The sequence below is a fragment of the Mycteria americana genome, chromosome 6, assembly GCF_035582795.1.
Source record: "Mycteria americana isolate JAX WOST 10 ecotype Jacksonville Zoo and Gardens chromosome 6, USCA_MyAme_1.0, whole genome shotgun sequence".
NCBI classification, from domain to species: domain Eukaryota; kingdom Metazoa; phylum Chordata; class Aves; order Ciconiiformes; family Ciconiidae; genus Mycteria; species Mycteria americana.
The window spans coordinates 35,382,909-35,404,252 of record NC_134370.1 but is presented as its reverse complement, the minus strand read 5'-3'; the positions used below and the strand labels follow the sequence as shown (position 1 = coordinate 35,404,252).

Below are 21,344 nucleotides of genomic sequence, written 5' to 3'. Positions count from 1 at the left end.
GCTTCTCTGAGCTGTTGTATCAGGCTTTCTACAGATTCCAGAACACTATATTGAACATTGGTAAGTTCATACTAAAGAGGATGTGGTTGAGTTCACGTTTTGAAATAGCTTTTCCACCATAAGGATTAGTATCTACTGCCTTCCTTTTAACTGATGGCTTTGATTCTGTAGTATAAATTTGTGGCAGTATGTCTGGAATATATTTGTAAATATATTTGCTGTAATATATTTGCCAAAGTTATATATTGAATAATTCCTCTGTTTCCAGCATTTCTGAAATGACCATATACAGAATGCAATTAAAAATGAATATGCTATGGTAATTGCATGTTTCTCTTAGCTTTTTAACACCTTACGAAGAAATACTTTTTCCTGTTTTATTACATCTTCTATTTAAATTAATGTCATTGACATAAGGAAAATAAGCATATGTACCAAAGGGGACTGGCTAAAAGTATTTGTTTGTGTTAGAATATTATGAAGCATTTTCACACTAGAAGCCATTACAAAAAAACAAAAAATCCAATAGCACGGGAAGCCCGTGGTTTTCAAGTATTTGGTGTGTGTGGAAGGGAAAGGTTATAAAAGAGGCTTGTGGGAAACAAATGAGGGGAAAAAGGAGGCTGACTCTTTTTGCATGGTTTATTGACTGGTTGACAAGTCAGACCATATATATTTCTCTGTCTTCCCATGACTGGCCAGGATCAAGCAAAGGATGTCTTCGAAAGGAAGGGAGATGTCTTGGATTCCCAAACATGGCGAGTTTCCATTTGGTGATTATCATATACTCAGTCCTGTAGAGTGCTAAGTCTTTGGTTTAGTTTCCCATACAAAGAAATGGAACACAACTGAAGCAGAGATTTACGCTGTGGGATTGCTGGCACGTTTTGGAAAGTCCATGAGCTTTCAGCAATGCTCTATCCAAATACAGCACAAGTGCCAAAGCACATGTATTTCTTGAGATAACACTTCACAATGCTATGTTAATTTCTGAATTTATATAATTACTAAGAGAGTAAGAAGTACTTGGAAAGAACATCTTTTTCTGAAAGGCTTTCTGCTGCTGGTTTTGGTTGAATCTACCTTACTGTACAGGCATGTTTTTGTCATGCACTCTGCATAAGGAGAGCACTCCCTAATAATAAAAAAATTAGCAGGACTCAAGGGGATATCATACTGTCCTGGTGCTCATGTTGCCAGCTGCCCACCAGACAGTCTCTCCAAAGCTTTGTCCAAGAGAAATTTGTTTGTGGACCTGGCAAATTCCTGGTATGGAGAGGTATGTTTGAAATGATATCTTCTTGGAAGAGCTCTCAAGCAATATGTGCCTGAGTATCCACAGCTGTCTTTTCCTCTTCCTTTAGTTTGAGCTTTCTGCCATCTTGGTGGGAGGTCTCCTTTTTATGTGTCTGTCTTAATCATAGAATCGTTTAGGTTGGAAAAGAACTTTAAGATTGAGTCCAACTGTTAACCTAGCACTGCTAAGTCCACCACTAAACCATGTCCCTAAGCACCACATCTACAGGTCTTCTAAATACCTCCAGGGATGGTGACTCAACCACTTCCCTGGGCAGCCTGTTCCAATGCTTGACAACCCTTTCAGTGAAGAAATTTTTCCTAATATCCAATTTAAACCTCCCCTGGCACAACTTGAGGCCATTTCCTCTTGTCCTTATCACTAGTTACTTGGGAGAAGAGACTGACACCCACCGTGCTACAACCTCCTTTCAGGTAGTTGTAGAGTGTGATAAGGTCTCCCCTGAGCCTCCTCTTCTCCAGGCTAAACAACCCCAGTTCCCTCAGGTGCTCCTCATAAGACTTCTCCTCTAGTCCCTTCACCAGCTTCATTGCCCTTCTTTGGACATGTTCCAGCATGTTTCTTGTACTGAGGGGCCCAAAACTGAACACAGTACTTGAGGTGTGGCCTCACCAGTGCCCAGTACAGGGGGACAATCACTTCTCTACTCCTGCTGGCCACACTATTTCTGACACAAGCCAGGATGCCATTGGCTTTCTCGGCCACCTGGGCACACTGCTGGCTCATGTTTAGCTGGCTGTCAACCAACACACCCAAGTCCTTTTCTGCCAGGCAGCTTTCCAGCCACTCTTCCCCAAGCCTGTAGCGTTGCATGGGGTTGTTGTGACCCAAGTGCAGGACCTGGCACTTGGCCTTGTTAAACATCATACAGTTGACCTCAGCCCATTGATCCAGCCTGTCCAGATCCCTCTGTAGAGCCTTCCTACCCTCGAGCAGATCGACACTCCCACCCAACTTGGTGTTGCCTGCAGACTTGCTGAGGGTGCACTCAATCCCCTCATCCAGATCACTGATAAAGATATTAAACAGAACTGGCCCCAATACTGAGCCCTGGGGAACAACACTTGTGACCGACCCTCAACTGGATTTAACTCCATTCACCACTACTCTTTGGGCCTGGCCATCCAGCCAGTTTTTTACCCAGTGAAGCATATGCCAGTCCAAGCCAAGAGCAGCCAGTGGGAGAATGCTGTGGGAGATGGTGTCAAAGGCTTTACTAAAGCATAGGTAGACAACATCCACAGCCTTTCCCTCATCCACTAAGTGGGTTGCCTTGTCATAGGAGGAGATCAGGTTAGTCAAGCAGGAGGACCTGCCTTTCATAAACCCACGCTGACTGGGCTTGATCACCTGGTTGTCCTGTATGTGCCACGTGATGGCACTCAAGATGATCTGCTCCATAACCTTCCCTGGCACCGAGGTCAGACTGACAAGCCTGTAATACTTAGAAACTGAATGTAACTTTTATCTGTTTATGGGTTCTGCAGCATTCATAAGATGACCCTTTCCCACTGCACTGAATGCTTTCCCATTTTGCATGAATGATGCACAGGGTGCTGGGCTGTATATATTATTTTTCACCAGAAATAAGTTTTATTTCATGAAAGTGGCCAATTGTAGAGAAAATGTGCAGATTAATAAAACTTCAGCAGATGCGTGACAAAACAGTAGAGTACGTATGTGCATTGAAACGTTTCAGTTTCTTTCTATAACCCTCCTTTTACCTTTGAAGGAGGGTTATAGAAAAATCAGGCTGTCCACATCGATAAGCCATTTCCCTGTTCATCCTTCAGATTCCAAGTGTGTTTGGTAAACTGCTGAGCTGAATGCGTTTAGGAGGGTGGACACAGTGCTGGCATTGTTGCAGTCTGAGACAGAATGAAAATCACTTTTGGACCGGTATGCTCAGTGTTTCTAGGGGGCCCTTGTAGGATAAGGAGTGGGCAGATGCTGTAGTGGGCATGTAGCCTAAGTAATACTCTATGGATCCTCTGGTAGATGAGGCTACCTTAGGGTGTGGGTTATTGCTACAAGCAGCAGTCCCCTTCAGAGCTGTGGGGCCTGCTCTGTTTGAAGGAGGTACAAGAGAGGAGGCAGAGCATCTGCCATTTACACCCAGGCTTTCCTGTCTTTAGGGAACCAGCAGAGCAGCCCATTGCACTCTGGCATTGCCAGTACATCATCCTAGAGAAGAAGGTGGGCGTTTCATTTGAAACACACCACTTTCTCTTTTCAAAGAACTCTCTCCAAGCCCCTCTCACAGACCATATGCTTCTGTCCTCACCGAGGAACTGCAGAAATACCCAACCATGCAATCTCCCTTTCCCTCTCCATATTCTTGGGAGAATGATGGACAAACAATTCCAATAAAGCTCATGTGCTTAGGTAATCAGGCTCTATCTGTCCAGACATCTCTCTCAGATCAGAGAGCCAAATGCAGACTCCAGCACTCCTAGGGCTCCTGTGTTTCTCCCTGTGGACCTTTCAGCCTGTTAAACTCATCCCTGGAAGAGCCCTGCTTTTCCACTTGGAGGTTGTGGTGTGCAGAATGGAAAACTTACTTTATTTAAGTGTTAGAATAGTCATTCCATAGACTTTTAGAGAGCTGCAAATCCCTCTCCCCAAGTCAAGTCACTTCTCCCAATTTTTCTCTCTCTCCCAATGCAGAACCATTTGCTTCAGTAGATCCTTGGCTGCATTGTCTGTTGTGCAGCCCCTATTACAATATCCTCCAAACTGTTTAAGATCTTCCATGAATTTTCTTTATGCTACTCACAACAGTTAGAGAAGTGATACAGAGAAAACAACCAAAGCAACCAAAGAGCAACTGAGGCTATAGAGCACACTGAAGGAGCATTGCCACTGCTGTCCTGGGTCCCCGGATGGGATGTCCTAAAAGCTGCAGCTGCTTTGCCATCTTACCTTAACTCTCCAAACAAGGGTGGGGAGGAAGCAAGAAGAGAAAGACGTTTCTGCAGTGATTGCAACACGCTGTGATATACAGATTCCCTCTCCAGGCCCTGTGACAAGCACGGTGTAGGCCACAAAGTGCTGCAATCCTTATTGGGGCTTTTTGGGCCATTTTTTGAAAGAATTCCGTCTTTGCTGTCACGTCTTCCTCCCTCGCTGAAGGGGGGACTGACTAATTAGCAACGGTTCAGTGGCAGATGCTATTGTGAAAATGGTTTGATGGTGATCTAACTGGGAAGAAAATCCTCTTAAAGGTCCAGGCAGACATTTTCTAACCTCTCTGTGATATGGGCTCAGTTGGCTGGTGCATGAAACCAGCCCACGCAGTCCTGAAAGGATGAACCCTGTTGCTTGCAAATGGCTGCTTGTCTTCCAAGATGATAGCTGTGGGTCTTATAGTTGTGTCCTGTGCTAGTACTCATTGGTATATTAAAAACAATAATGGCATTGACTGTTTGATATACCTAATAACATTTTCTAATAGGAGAATAAAATGCCAGGGTTGGTGGTAGCTACCTGTCTCACTCCTCCAAACACAGTTAGCATGCGATCAACATTGGTTGTTTTCTTCTCAGTCTGAAATCACATTAACATTAGTCATGTAAAAGGCTATACTGTTTTGAAATAAATATTTATCAACATATCCTATTGTGGTTTATTTTTAGTCTGCTGATGTGTTTGACTAGTATCTCATATGACCGTGACATTTGTAAACAGAGGAGGGAGGGTGTGTCACTGCCCTTTAGGTTGGTATTTTCCTGGTAATTGTTATCAGATCATGATATTCACATGTCAGACCCTAAACTCTAATTGTAGCAGTGCAGACAGGAGAGCTATAACTTGATTTCTTGTGGTTACCAGCTTTTCCAGTTGCTTTTAGTTCAGTTTGCAGAGGAATGATTCAGGTGTGTAAATGGAGAAGACTAGTGCCATTTGAGGTGCCCACGCATGCGATGCCTTGGTGCATGCAGAGGAGCAGTGGCCTCCCAAATGTCCTGTGCCACAGTCTCAGCCCTATGCAGGCATTGCAGATGCCCAGAGGTGGCTAAATTGTGTTGAACAAATTGTGCAGGCAACTGACCCTCATCTTGGGTTTCTGCCAGCTGTTTCACATGGGTGTCACTAGGGAGATACCTTCAGCACACAGCCATCTGCTGACACCTTGCGAGGAGATCCTCATGCCTCCCACTGAGGAGGCACAGGCTCAATCCTCTTAGCTACTCCCTAGCTACTGCATCACTCACTGCAAGCTTGGTGATTTGGGCAGCCTACAGAGAGAGGTGTACGTACTTTTTCCCTCGATACTATTTGGGAAGATTTCCTCACATGCATGAGAAAATACAGTAGTCTTTCCAGCAGAAGATAGGAAAAAGCCTGAAAACCTTAAGTTAAAACTGCCATGCTTTAAGGTGTAATGATTTTCGCTTTTTGCACATAATTAAAATTTATATACGCGAGTCAACCATATCTATTGGTTTGAGGCTCATAGAGCTATCATGCAGAAGATCAGTGAGTAGTTCAGAGATACGTGGGCTGCAGCTTGGCTAGCAGTGGTGGGCTGTGGGAGGTCGCTGCGAGACCCAAGAAAGCCATTTGGTCTCTTACATCTGTCCTTGTTTCTGATGATGAACTGTAGAGAGAGAAAGTGTCTCTCACATCTATTGTGGTACTTTCTCAGTGCTGTACTGGTTTTCTCCATCGTAATTTCTGCAGCTGTCACAAGCGTGGAATGAGCTTTGAGATTGTGGGGACATGTCCTTCTCTATCTGAGATGATGTTCAGGAGTTAGCTGGCAGCTTTCATGTCCCAGACAAGAGGCTGAGGCCACCAGTGGGGACAACATTCATGCGGTCATCGCACAGCATTGGACATGGTGTGAAATTCTGGCAGGCCTGTCTGAAGGACACGGATCTGATGACGCAGCGTGGGCAGCTCTTGGGTGCTTCTTGCCAGTCGTGCCTTCTGAGGAGAGGCACAGGGGCTGCCTTGGTGGGGCATGTCCTACATGCGGGACCCCTGCCTCCCACTTGGGCCACTGCTCACAGGAGCTGTTGCTGACGTGGCTGCGGAGGGGTATAAAACTGAGGGCCTGCTCCCATGAATGGCCAGGCTGCCCAGGAAATAAGTTTAACTGAATGTGGATGGTATTTTCAAGGCAAATTAAGGGATCTGTCCCTTCTCATCACTGTGTCCATCCTGCCACAGATTGCCACACACCTTCTCAGCTTGTCTGAGCACTCATGGGGGTCACCCAGGCTGTGCTGTGTCAGAGTGAGTGCTTTCCATGCCTTTCCTAGCCTAGCTGATTTTGGCAAAAGCCTGCCCAACCACTGCTACAGGGGGATTTAAGTTCCCAAATCCCTTTGGCTGCTTCAAAAAATCATAAGCTGCAAAAGTAGAAAACCTGGTGGATGGAATTACTAGTTATGCAGTTAAGAATGAAATAAAATAACAAAGAAATGTGGGAAATAGAGAGTCAACCAGCTTGTTGCCTAGGAGAGGAGGATTTATGGGATGCTGGAGTTCCTGCTGCCTTAAGGAAATGCTGTAATGACAGGCCAGCAAGGCAAGAGAGAGCCGGAGGGCCTCATCACTGTGTCATGTTGACGGCCTGGTTCAGACCTCAGCTGGGGTGAGTGGGGGGCGTCTATCACCTTTGCTTGTCAAACTCCTGGTCACCAAATAACGAGGTGATTGTTAAAACCCTTCAACATATTTTACAGGGCATGCATTTGCCCATGTTAATTTTAATTTTTTAAAGCAGTGGTGCTCAGGCAGTGGCTGTTATCTCAGGAAGGAGTGCCTCCAGCGCTTGTGAAATCTGGGAGCTGCACAGAGGCACCTGCGCTGGTGGGGAGGTTGGTGCTCGCTGGGCAGCCCAGTTTCTCTTGGTTCATAGGGCATCCTGACTGACCCTCCTGCAGGCCCAGCTGAGCTGAGAGCAGAGTATGGCAGGAGGAGGCCTGCTCCGTTCCCCACCTTTGGTTTTATCCTGAGGAATGGAGACTTTAAAATTCATAAAGTTAGTGCCTTCCATCAGCCCTGCAAAACTAAAGATAAATGCTAATTGCCAAAGCCTCTCTCAGTATGAATGGGCAGACATCAGCTCCTGAAAAATGCACTTGCTATTTTAGTTAAAAATAAACAAATCAATTCTTGGGCTTTTGAGCATTTAAGCTTCCTTAAGTAAGCAATAGATTTTTCAGAAGAAAAAAAAAATTTACTAGGAGTCAATCCATTGAGTCCCATTAAGACTAGGCAGGAGCACTAGGAGACCCAGATTCAAATGTTAGTTTTGCTAGCGTTTCCCAATATATTCCTAGAAAAATCAGCTAAATCATTTATAAGACAAGAATTATCTTTCAGTGTAGTCAGTGTGCTTTTCTGATAAACCCAGAGCGATGACAGGTTTGTTACAGCAGGAATAAAATTCACCTTGCTGATGGCATAATATGATAACTAATTAGAGAAAATGTTTTTGTAGTGTTTTTGACCAAGCAAGAAGGTAGGTGCTGTCAGTTCACTAGTTGCCTGAAATCACTGAGGGGACTAGCATGTCTTGAAAGAAGCAATTGCTGAAATGACCCTGTAGCTCATTTGCATTGAGTAAAACGATGGTGCTGTCTTCATATTCTTAGTATTTTTGTCATCGGTCCTCACTGAACTGAGAGAGCTGATGGATGCACTGACCGATAAGCACTCCTGCTGTACAGTGAGATTTTGGTTAGTAGAGGGGGCTTCCTCCCTGCCAGCATAAACTGGATGCTGGAAGAAAAGAATAGGAAAGGTCCCGAACAGAGGCACTTCTTTTAAAACAAACAAAAAAACCACCAAAATTTTTTTCAGTTTATGACAGTGAAGCAGCCTTAGTATTTGTTTCATGGAAACCTCTGCAGTTGATCAAGACAGGCGATGAGTAAGATTGTGCTCTGCTCATGAAAGCACCTTCTTCCAGAGACCACTGCTTGCTCCTGATCTGCTGCTAATTAGTCTCCGCCCTGTGATACTGAGTCATTATATTCTTTGCCCTTTTCCATGGCTGCTTTTGGTGTGGAAACTGAGACAAATATTGCTCCCCTGCTGGAAATCATCATCATGTCATCAAATTCATCAGTACCTGTAAACCCAGACGAGAAGCGAATAGATTTTTTTTTTTTTGCCAGTGATCTCTGATGGGAATATTTTGAAGTTCAGCCATGCTATATGTTATGGTGATGCACTGCATATAGCATCTGGCTAGTTTCTGTAATATCACAAATTATTTTCTTTGTTAAAACAGGAAAGCTATTAAGCAGCCTTTAAAACTACTGTCAGGTAAAGGTGGAGGGATTCCACACTTGAAGCTCTTCGGTGCTTCTGTCAACAGCAGGTGCCAGTGTTTGTGCTTGCCCATAGCTTGCCACGAGGTGTATTGCCTCCAGCCATGACTTCCCAGTTCATGATAGGATTGTGCAGGATGTTGCCCTACAACTTCCCTGCATCCCCTTGTTCCATGCATCGCTGGATTAAATGCCTCCAGCCTGATGTGGCAAGTTCTGTTTTGCTTTGTTTTCTTGGTGGAGGAAGAAGGGGACAGGTTGCCAGGGTCACCAGTGTCTTTCCCTGGTATGACCAACTTCCTTGATTTGGCAGGCATTACTAGCTCTGGCTGTTCTTGAGAACGTGTCCTTCTGCTGAACTGTACTGGGCTGAGGCTGGTTCAGGCTTGGTGCTGTGACTCAGATGAACTGGATACAGACCCTGCGCACTTATGGAAACAATTAAAGATGACCGAGTTGGAAGGTTGCTTAGTGGGTTGCACAGTGGGTTACTGTAGCAGATGCGTGCAATCATCCTGTTGCACCTTAACCCCTGAAGTGGGACAAGGGCCTCCTAGCAGTGTCCACTCTGATGGGTGGCTGCAAAGCTGTAGTGGGGGTACGCCTAGGCAACAGGAGCAAAACTGAAGTGGGTCATTAAAAACTTTAATTAACAAATAGTTGGACACAGCTAATGGTTTGCCAAGAATCCATGTCCCATGCTGTATTACTCCTTCCCCCGTTATCTCTGAACCCCCAGTGTCTGCTGATTCCCTTTCTTCAGCACTTTGGGGCTAGGTGGCATCTTACCTTTCCAAAAGGGCCTGTCAATTGAAAAATGTAATTCGCCTGGATGCGTGCCTCTGGGCTGGCAGCTGGGAATCCTGTGGTGCTCTAACTGGTCAGCTCTTGGTGGGGAATAAAAAGTCCCAAAACATGGCTGAGCCTTTCTGTCTGGGCTGCTGGGTCTGGGCAGTGCAGGGAGTGTAAGGGTGCTCTCCTAGGGAGCTGGGAGGAGGCTGCTGAGCCCTTCCCACAACAGTAAATTCCTGCTTTTTTTCTTTGCTGTGTTCCTGTGGGAATTAGGATGGCTGTTCCATCCTGGTGGAAGTAATTCCACCCATTGCACGTGTACGTGTACTGATGGTGACTGTGTCTGAAAAGGCCATATAGATGGTGACAACTGCCAGTGACTAATTTGATGGAAGCGTAGGATGATCGTAATAAAATTATTTTTCTGTGGCACAACAATTATAAGAGTTGGAGTAGCCCAAGCATCCAGTTGCACCCCAAAGACTGGAGGCTTTTTCTACTCTTTCTCCACTTCCTTCTCTTAATAAGCATCTGTTGCAATAAAAACAAAGATGCAGGAAGAGAGGAAGAGAAGAACTGTCTGCACTCATGTGAAATGTTAAAATAAAGGCAGCTTTTTTCGAACATGCTTGGTGGAATGGTTCTACGGTAACACCAAGAATCACAAAAGGGAGAAATCCTCACTGAATATTTGTTCCTTTTGCAGCGAGCCTTGGTAAAACTCAGATAGTCTCTGACCTTACAGTACTAGTTTACAGTATCAGTAGTTTCCTGCCATGACTCAGTGGCTGGAACAGTAATATCTGACAGTCGTTTTTTTCCTCTCTCTTTCCAGATCTCTTTTGAAGCTTCTCAGAGTGGGCGGGGAGAGACGAGTGACAGATATAGTCCTGGTTCTTGCCCTTCCTCTGCTCCCCCCCCCCCTTTTTTTAAAAAAAAAACGAATCAACCTGCTCCTGCTTTTTCTGTTCCTTTCAATCCTCTTATCCATCAGGCTTCCCTTTCACACATGTCCTTGACCAAATCTTACTTTCCTTTTCATTCCTACTGGTGGTGTCTAGGCCTGCTGATAATGCCTGGGAAACACTGAGCTCATTCCCTCCCTGGCTTTTTCCCCTCACTGGTAATTTTCTACTCTCCAGATCAAACCTCTTTACATCCTCCCTTCCTCTGCAGTTATCTTGCTGAGCCTGCACTGCTATAAACTCTGCTACTAATAGAGATTGACTGAGTTTTGTATAGTCTGGGCTGGATATGGTCTATGGCTAAGGTTGGAGTAAAAGTTGGCTGTAAGATTAGGGGCAACCTGGCCTTGAAGGCACTGCTTCATCTTTGGGTCCTCCATAGCTGCAATAATGAGTGATAATGGAGTAAGACAATGGCAAGCCCCACTTGTGTGGAAATGATCTTAATTCTGCCCTGTCACAAGGGGCAGAATTAATTCTGGCCTTGCTGTCACAAGGTCCCCCTGCCCCAAGGCTAAGAAGCAGCAATTGATGTTTATTCCTGTCAATTGTCACCAAGCCCTGAGATCTTCCCAGGAGCCTAGAGTGAAACCCTCCTGCTTCTGCACCCTCCAGCCTAGAGATGGCTGAGCCAGCATGAGGCACTGGCTCAGGGCTGGGCCAGCTAGGAACAGGGAGGGCACTTCATTACATCTAGAGGGGCAGCCCTCCACTCTCCCTACAGAAAGCATAGAAACCTACTTGTAGTCCTGACTATGCCTTCTGACCCTACTTAGCCTTTCAGTCTGGACAACAGAGCAAAAGGCTCTTCTTGTCAAAGTTAAGAAAAAGACTCCAGAGTCTCCATGTACCAATACCAATTTAGCTCTCCCAGATTTTCCAGTATAGTGTAGTAATCCTGGCTCTGCAGCTCTCTTCTGGAGACCCCTAGTCCTACACCTCTGAACAGCACCCTGGGAACTTGCTTCAGATCACAGTTAAGAAGTCCTTTGAATTTGCAAGTGGTGGCCATGAGCCAATCTTCTAGACTGGCAAAACTATTTCATAATTTGAGTTCTGTACTGTCTTTTCTGCTGCACTTAACCCTTGTGTAGGCTGTGGATTAGGAGCTGATCTTTACTGGAAAATTTAGCTTGCTTCTGAGGTCTTGGAGTGATAATCATGGCTCTGCTGCATGTATTCAGGAGGTGTGAATCTGGGAGACTGACAAAAGGTAGCAGTCCATTCCAGGCCAAAATTAAGTGGAAAGTATTTTAGTCTGCTGAAGGCCATCTTCAGCTTCGTATGATCCTTTCAACTTTTGTCTAACCACAGCAGGCCCACAAGCTGGGAAAGTATCTGTACTGAGTAGAAGCCATGGGTACATGGAGTTGGCTGCTGTTTCTCTGAGGTTACCTCTTCAGGGTATGCGAAGCTTAGGAACAATTTCAGATGTGCAGCTTGTCTGTAACCCACTACAGGGAACCCACGTCTTACCCTGGTAGATGAGGAGTACAGCTGAGGCCAAAATGAAGCATGGGATGTTTGAATCTACTGATAACTGTCAAGTTGATCATGACTCTTGCAGCCTCTGTTTCTGGGAACCCTCATGCTAATGTAGGCAATGAAGTAGAAATGTGTTTCAGGCCAAAAATTTGAGGGAGAGTCTACTGACACCAGTCCTCCCACTTTTCCAGTGGGACATAAAATTTGGTTACGGTCCTAGTTCTCCTCAACAAAACTCTAGCTCTATCCCTAAACTGGAATCAGCCTAGGAATATGTCTTGGGCTGGAGAGTCAGAAGATGAGTGAGACTGCAGGCACCCAGGCTCACCTTGGGGGGATATTCAACACCATTCAATGCTTTTGGTCCTGCAGCTTCTGTTTTGGGGACAGAAGCCTTAATTAACTGAGTTGAATTTGAAACTGAGTTATAAACCCTGACCCTGACACCACATCAGCAATATATTTCAGGCCAAAATTACTTGGAAGCCATCACAATGTCTTATTTGGGCTGTGGTCTAAAGATGTGCGTTGGAAAAATTTAGGAAGAGCTATTATAAGCTACTGAAATCAGTCCTCGGTTCAGCTGTGCAATATTTGCTATTATGAGATATAGTCTTGCCTCTGTGACCTACATTCAGGAGAACCCCTAATTGCAAAACAGACAACAGAGCAGAATAAACAATGCTTTTCATATGAAATATTAAGAAGAAGTAATGTCAGAGTATGGGGACTGGACTTCTCTTTAGCTTGCAGGCCTTTATACAATCAGTTTTTTAGCTATACTCAAGGCAACTCTAGAGTAATTGTTTGGGTGAGAGAGGAGGAATGCTTTTCAGGACTATATGAAGTAAAAACTAGTTGAATTTGCTTCACGTGAAACTGAAGAGACCAACCCAATAGAAAAGGCGAATCCTTCATAAACTCTGCAACGTGGCTTGGAAATCTCTACTTTTGTGGAGTCTTCCTTGTCTCCGTAGGGATGTCCATGTCAATAGGAGCGCCATTGTGGACCCAATGTCCCTGACCCGTGGTGGCAGGAGGTGGGGTGCACTGCCAGTGGAGCTGCCTTGTCTGAATCCTCTTGGCTGAAGGGAGAGGCTTTGCGCAGGCAGAGCTGGCCCGCAGCTTTCCAGTTGCAGGAGAGCACATCAGGCAAAAGAGGAAATTTTTTTTTCAGCTGTTTTCAGTGTCTCCAGACTAGATGTAAACAAATGGCCAGCTACAGTGCTTTGAAAATTGCTTTTTTGTTGTCTTTTCCTATACCTCTTGGATGTTTACTTAATTTTTTTACAATATGTGCAATTTCCTATGAGAATTTAGCCCTTCAAAGCCCTGAAAGGCGTTTGTGTATATCATCATTTTTTGAAAAAGCAAAGCCACTTCTCCGACTTCCACTTTCCCATCACTAGCTATTTCCACAAGCATCTCCCTCTCCGCCTAAAACCCAGGAGCCGTGGACACACCTGACCTCGGGCACCTCTCAGACCGGGAGCAGGCGAGATGCTTCCAAGCGTGCGGCCTCTCTGCAGCCCTCCGCAGTGGCCGCCGGTGGTTCCCCCCGGGGGGCTGGGTGTGCAGGTGCTGCGCGGCCCGGGGCAGAGCCGCTCGGCTGCCCGCCAGGGCGAGCCCCGCGCTCCGCCGCTGGCCGAGCCGCCAGCGCCCTCTCTCGGCTCCGCGCCGCCGGGCCCGCCGCCCCGGGGCGGGATGCGGGGCCGGAGCGCAGGCGGCGGCGGGGAGCGGCGGCGGCAGGTCCCCGCGGAACCCTGGCAGCCTCCTTAACTCGGCGGCGGCGCAGTCCGCCGGAGTACCGCGTACCCTTCCCGGCTTACGGCGGGAGCCTGCTCCCGCTTACCTGGGTGCAAAGTGCATGCTCCTTTCGGCTGGAGAAGGATCAGGACCGACATAAAATTCACAGCAATGCCTAAAGGATAACGCTTGTCCCCTGCTTGTACATACGGTAGCTCTGCCTGAGCAAGCTCCTTACTTTTGGATCCCTAAATGCTGAGGGATCTGGTGTGCTAGAAGGAATAGAAACCACCTGAAATTTTAGGTCTCGGTTAAGTTGCTCTGGACAACAGAGGCCACTGCTGGGAAGTGGGTAGTGGGATTTCCCTTGCAAACTCTTTGCTTGATGGCTCCTTTTCCCCAGTTACTTCCTCAGAACCAAGTCCTGTCAGCAGAGGTCTTTACTTCTAATAAGGAAACAATCTATCTACCCTGAAGCTTCTCAAATTCGTGTAAAGATAGACCAGTCGAGGGAGAGTCCTAGAGAGCTCTCAGGAGACATCAGATACTGAAAGTCAGCAGGTCAGGTCTGGCTGAATAATAACAATAACCAGCGATCTAAATTCTCTACTGCAAACCACTCTTCTACCTCGCCTGAAATTTTGGGTTTGCTAATTTTTTAAGTAGCATGCAGTCGGGAATATTATTAATGCTAATTTCAGAAAATCTTTTCCTCGTGTTACTGTCTCCAAATTTAATTTCATGTTGAATACCAGAATTTGCATGTGAAATCTTTTATGCTCCTGAAGACTGTAAGAAAGTGAAACCGAGTCCTATCATCTCAGAGGAGTATTTTGTGATAACAAAAGTAACAGGCCTTTGCTTTGTCGAACACTGTCTTGAGCATATTAGGCCCAAGTGCTGGGGAATTTCAAAGCAGAAGTCAGACATCCCCTTCGGATCTTATCGTAAAGGTGTCTGTGCGTTTCTGTAGCTCTGCGCTGCGGTTACCCTGTGTCTGACATTTTTCCATGCCTTCTGGTCATTGGAGTCGCAGCTACCAGGCGTGGCCCCGTAGGCTGTTCTGAGGATGATTCTCACGATGTGTTGGGCGCTTGCACTTGACACTGTACTTGCTGTGCTCCAAAAACATCGATCCTGTGAACAGACCATTAGTAGGGCAGCACGCAAAGGTAACTCGCAGGCACAAAAGGAGGCTTATAAGTGGGTACTACATCAGCCATAATACAAAGTCCTCCTCTTACACCAGAGAAAAGTACTGCGGTAACGTGCCCTCCTACAGCATCTCTGTCTGAGCTGAGTGTGGCACTGCTGGGTCAGCAGGGGCGAGGAAAGGAAAGAGGTCCTGAACAGCAAGTGATACAGCTTAGGACCCCTGACCTGGGTACAGTCCTGTCTTGTTTGCTGGTATTGTGGTGTATTTCAGTATTTGTGGAAGCCTTCAGTCAACACATAGCTTTTAAAGACAAGGTGTGTGGGGTTTTGCTCTGTGTAGGACAGCTGTCTGCCAGCCCTTGCCAAGGGCACAATGCAGGGCTAGGAGGCATTACCTGGGGCACAGTGGCAAGCTTCTGCCTTGCTCTTTGAGGGAAAGCTCAGCGAGCACCTGGGATTTGGTTTGTTTTGTCAGCGCGCTTTCAGGTTAAAATGTGAAATATTGTAATAATTGACAATATTTTGTACTTTATACTGTGTTTTTTATTATAGTTAAGATGGAGGTGAACAGTAAACTCAAATCTTCACCTTTGCTCATTTCTAATCTTCAAGACAGCATAAATATTTCTGCTATAGTTGTCTTGTTGCTATAGATCCTGTGTTCATCCCAGTATTTCTATGCCAGTAAGGGACTGTACAGTTGGTTTAAGAAGTCACCTGAGAATTTCTGTAGTGTGGCCCAAGTTCACAGATATCCGGACCAGACTTACTCCCCAGTAAGACTGTCCAGTGTCGCAGTAGGCCTTTGTTGTTGTAGGGGTCCCTCTCAGCATTACTGAAGCCAGAGCAAGCCCAGCAGCGCTCTGGTGGCCACAGGGTCTGAGATCTCACACTGATGCTCTTCCTCTTACCTTGTTGCACTGAGATGTGAGGGCTAGTGAGAAAGACACTGTGTCTTCAGGACTAAGTGGGATCCATAAACCTTGCAGAAGCTTTGCCCCATTATCCCAAAGAGCTTTTGGTTTTAAACTGCTTAAAAAGCAAATAAAACCTGTTTCTTCTGGCTGAGAGCTGAAGTGCTTAAGCAAAGGCCTGTCTCGCATGGAGAATGGAGATACTTGTTCTCTGAGTGTTTCAGAAAGATATATGAAGTGCTGGGAACCAGCTTTTCACTGGGGCAAATTAATTTCCCAAATGATTTCCTTGGCTTTTGGGCAAATTTTGGGGTTTTGTTTTTGCTGCATATTCTTCAGTCTATTGTCCTCTTCACTAGCAGGAGGTGGAAATAATTTTGGAGAAAACACCTTTGCAGTTTTCGGGTTTTTTCTCCATTTCCTACAGAAAAGACTGACAGGGCCAGGAGGTTTTGAGTCCTTAACCTTTTGGTCTTCAGAAGATTTTTCTCTGCGTATGTGCTCTGGAGGCCTTGTTTCTCAGCCATCCGAGGAAGCAGAGGATGGAGATGGTGGAAGGTGGATTTTTGGCACAGAATTTGCTGCATAGACCAATATATCAAGATACCACCCAGTACAGTTTGTCAGGACTTGGTGTGTCACCTAGTAACAGATTTTGCAATTAGATCTCTCTGTCACTCCTCACATTAAAAAAATCCTCCCGGCCTTGGGAGGACTCTTCTGCTGTTGTGTCCCTCGGAAGAGCTGCTCTGGCTGATAGGCGCCGAGTGTTTTGTATTGACCCAAGTAACACCAGTGTTCCAAAGCCATGGAAATCTGGGGCACATCCTCCCCAAATGGCTGCATTTGGCATCTTTTCCTCCAGCGTTTGTCAGGCAGCTCTGCGTGCTTTTCTCTGAATGCCTCTGCCGTGTTGCTACACGATGGGATATCCCTTCCTGGTAGCTTTCTGGTACCTGTTTCTGGTACCCACCCTCCAGTGGGAGCTCTTGCAAGCTGTGAAGCATAAGTAATTTTGCTTCAGAAACTCTAGTTGCTTTGGGTTGATGGTGGCTTAACATCTGGGGCAGCAACCTAAATATTTGTATACGTGTCTACACATGGCAAGTTGCCTTGGTGGTGGTAAATCATCCCAGTTAATGAATTTGCAATGTGGCTTTAGGTAGCTGTTGTTTTTACAAACAAATGGTTTTGCTGTGCATGTTTCTCCTTAAGGGATGGTTTGAGCAAAGTACTGCTGACAGTTGTGAGCAAGTAGCGGTGCTGTTTCAGATGTTTCATGTCCCTTTGATGTCACGCGCTTTGTGGTAATGCAGCATAGTGGTTGTTAATGAGAAAGCGGGGTGCGCCGTCTCCTGTCATTCCCTCACAAGAGCTGCCGGCGCTTGCACGTGTCTTTAATTCTGTGTACGAGCACCCTGCTGAATCAGTGGGCAGCTTCAGTGAAACTCTTTCGAGTGATTTGTTTTATACAGCAGTGAACAAGCAGCCTGGCTCAGCACAGCTTCAAAGAATGACATTTTTAATATTTTGATTGACTCAATGCAAAAAGGGATGAGACGCCAGCAGCTTGGAAAGATGCAGTTACTGTGGTAGGTGTTACCCAGTGATTAATGTCTCTTACTTTAAATTCAAACCTCTTAGCTCCTTTCATACATTTTTGCTAGCAATAGCAGATCCTGTGCCAGTCTCCTAGGTCTGAATTTCTTTAGGTGCAGACACTATTGCCAAATTTGGTTTCTTGGCAATTTTGGGCTTAGGAGTTCAGCTCTGACTACGCATTCAGATCCCTGAGTATTCTGCCTGGAAGTTGTTGATCTGTTGAGCTGATTTATAGAACGTGTTATTCTGCTTTCCTGCGGCATTTTTACTGTATGGAAAACATTTTGTGCTTATTATCACTTGCCACATGCATTTAATCTATTTTTGGTAATTCTTCAGGGCCCATCACCATGGTATCCTAGCACCAATGAACATAATGCCGATATCCATTCAATATGAACCGCTGATGCACAACTCCTTCTAATATTAACACAGCTTCGTTATGTTACTTATTTTTCGTTTTTCAAATCCAAGGCATTTGTGCTTTAAAAAAAAAAAAAAAGGCTTAAAGCTAAGACCACGTGCACTGTAGATGGAACCATTTCTAAATGGCCAATGGAATTAACGAAGCCAGTGGACTAGACCTGCCCGTAGTAATGCTGGCTACGCGTTATTGTATTGGTGATACACTTGAGATTACATGTCTTTTTAAAAAACTCTAGTGACGCAAAGCGGCCAAAGTACAATGGGTAGCTCTGTTTTGTGGCACTATCTAAATATTTTTTTCCTACGTACTGGATACTTTAGAGCATGTAACAGGTTGCTGATGTGATGAGAGGCAGTGATGTAACATAGGGGGAGATGGTCAGTAAACCTGATGCACAGCAGTGGATGTACACCAGTACACTTGATGCACAGCAGTCGATGGCAGAATAGTAATTCAGTCATTTCTAATTTTCTCTGAGCTCATACTGTAGGAAAATGAAGCTTGGGGACATAAGTGATGAGTGTGTAGAAGGTAATGCTGTAAGAGGTGGTGATTCAGCTCTGCTTCTTTCAACATAACACAGAAGTTTACTAAGGTAAATGGCTGTGTGCAAGACAATAATATGCACATTTAACATGTTCAGTGTTTTTCTTATTACCTACATTTACCTCTTGCTAAATCATTATGCAAATGATTCTGAACTAAATGCTTCACAACTAAAATATGAATGAAAACAAGGTTGTATTTATTCTCTTGGCAAGTACAAGCTCAGGGTATATTTAAAAGACATCAAAGTGGGCTGCGTGGGAAAAATGTAAACACCTTTGGATCAAAACCAAACCAGTAACCTTGTGCTGCTGCAAAAGTCTGGTGGGAATGCCTGAGACTCTCTTGCATATGTTGGGCAGGTATGCAGAGAGAAAGCAGTTCTGTGAGCTGAGTGGTATCTCCTGGGGCTACTGCTGGTGTTGAGTCTCAGCTGTGTTCTGCTCCTAGTGTATGTATCCTACCAAAAGTGAAAGGGTGGCTTAATATTTTAAGGCCAAGATCCACAAAGGTCCCAAATGACTTGCATGCCAGTGAAACATCATTCTAAAACCGCATTTCTTGTTCCTTCTCTAACAGCAGCAGATTACCCCTTGCACTTTTTGTGGGTTCATGAGTACCTTTGTACTATGTCCCTATATCAAGGTAAGGCAGGTGGCATTTTATTTACATGTATAGCTGTGGTGCAGCAACTTTTTAAAAGTAATACATGCGTATTATCATTATGCCTAGAAAATGTTCATAGAAGGATGGTTAATCTCTTGGCAGAGGATAATTTGAGAAGTTTCTCTCTACTTTAGCCATAGGTGTCCGGTCTCTGTTAATTGTCCACATTCACAGGGAGGGGGTGGATATCTCTGGGGCGAACACAGCCCATCTGTCTCAGGGCTGAACAAGTCATGCTCTGTGTTTCCAGCTACTGCATGGCACTCCATGATTACCAGGCTCTCACAGGAGATAAGCTGTTGTGATTGAAAATCAAAGAAGAACAAGAAACTCCAGCATAAGATATCTAGGATAGATTTAAATGACAACTCACTCTAAAAAGTAGTGTGCTGACCATGCAGGTGAGTGCCACCTTTGCCAGTAAAGGCACTACTTCCTTTCCTTAGTTTTAAATTATGTGCTATATAATATTCTCCTAATAAGACTAAAAGAAAGTTTAGTCTTTCCAGCATATGCTGGAACTGTTGTTCGCAGTGTTCCATTTGACTCTCTAATTTCTGTGAGTATTACAGTCCAGAGTAGCGTGGCTTACCAGAGGTCAGGAAAGATCATTTCTGTGTAGTTGTGGATCTGGGGGGACATCAAAAAGCACATGGCAAAAGGCAGGATCAGTACTACCTCTCATTTCTGAAGGGTGCTTGCCCAAAGTGTTCCTGGATGCTGGAAAATTTATAGCTTCCTGATGCAAGCTGTGGCTGTTCTCTCCCTTCACCATTAAGAGGGTTTATCTCATCTGAACTGCATCTTCCCAGCTGTGCAGTAAACTTATCACTTCCTACACTGTTCTGTACATTATGGACATTAGAAGGTAGATTCTTCCTTTCCTCCAAGCCACAGACTTTACATATCAAAAAACTGCTTTCATGACTTCCCCAGTCTTCATTTCTTTAGATGAAATAATCCCATCTTCTTCCTTCTCTTCCCTGTTGGTACTGTTTTCTGGCCTTTTAATCATTCTTCTTGTTTCCTGGATTACAGAATCACAGAATCATTAAGGTTGGAAAAGACCTGGACTAGATGATCCTAGATCATCTGTCAACCCAACACCTCCATGCCTACTAAGGATGCCATGAAACATCCTTCAGGATGTTTGGATAACAGATTACAAGAGATTCTTTCCTGTCGTTCCCATATTTCATCAGGTGAAGTGTCCGGCCCTGGAAACAGGCATGGAGAAGATGGGACCCGGGAGCGGGGGCTGTGTGCACTGGACGGGTGACTTCATGAGCAGCGTAGGCTTCTAGCTCAGTCTATTCATATCAGTGCTGAGTTTGACTTTCTGCCGTACTGCCGTGCAACTGACTCCTGGTTTGCCTTGTGACCCGTCCACCTCCAGGTCCTTCTCTGCGGAGCTGCTGCCTGGACAAGATTTTTTTCTCCCGTAGTTGTGAAGCTGATTCTTCCTGCCTGGCAGAAGCATCTTTCAATTTTCCCTGTTGATTCCCCACCTCCCACCCTCCCCGAGCATTTCTGCAACTGGTCAAAAAAGTTTTTAAGTCCAAACCTATCCTCCAAGATACTAACGGTCCCATCTGTCTTGCCTCCCAGCTCATGGTGCCTTGAAAGACCATGGTCTCTTTTCTTCTACCTGTTTGCATTTTTCTATCCTTAATGCAAAGCCCGAACAGCAAACTACAGCCCAAACACAATTTGCTTATGACAGTGTCAAGCCAAGTAATATTGATCTGGCTACTATTTATTTTGGCGAGTAATGGCTGGAAATAATCAGGACTCAGCAACCTCCCACTTAACGCATCCAAAAGCTCAAACCTCATGAGCAGCAGGACCTGAACTGTCCAGCACTGGCATGTAAAATCACAATATCAATAGTAAAACACCAGAATAATCTACCAAGTGACAAATCAATCATCCCTTTCACTAATATCGAAACTAGGTATGTGTTTTGATTGAAACAGGCATTCTAGTTTGAATCTGAAACCAGCTTTCACTTCACAGACACGTGACACACTTATTCTTTTCAATCTATTGCATGAAAGTAATACAATTTCTTTTAAAAATTAATCATAGCTAGCTTTTTCTTGTCTTTCCCCTGCTCCTGCCGGGCTCAGGGAAAGCCTGCCATGTAATGCTTGTAAGGAATTCACACTGAACACACAAGCTGGGCTGGAAGGAGCCAGTCCAGCACTCCTTGTCTGTGACACACCATGCACTGCTTACCCACTACTGTGGGCTTCACACTATTTCCACTGGAGTTTGGTGGTGAATAATTAATTGGGAGCAGCTGTAGCTCCAATAAGCACTGGGGGCAACTCAGACTCCCAAGCACTCATGATAGTATTTTTCCTCGGCTAAATGAGTGCTTTTGTTGGCTTTTGTGGTTTTGCATTTTTGCTATTTTGGTACCAGAATGAATTGCTT

At 45.2% G+C, this 21,344-nt stretch overlaps 1 long non-coding RNA gene across 1 annotated transcript in view; it reads left to right on the top strand.

The window, feature by feature from the left end:
- Positions 1 to 773, top strand: part of LOC142411411 (uncharacterized) — a 70,508-nt gene extending 69,735 nt beyond the window's left edge. The window contains exon 15 of the long non-coding RNA XR_012776181.1: positions 703 to 773. This is a non-coding gene — a long non-coding RNA (uncharacterized LOC142411411). The remainder of the gene's footprint in view (positions 1 to 702) is intronic.
- The last annotated feature ends 20,571 nt before the right edge of the window (positions 774 to 21,344 follow it).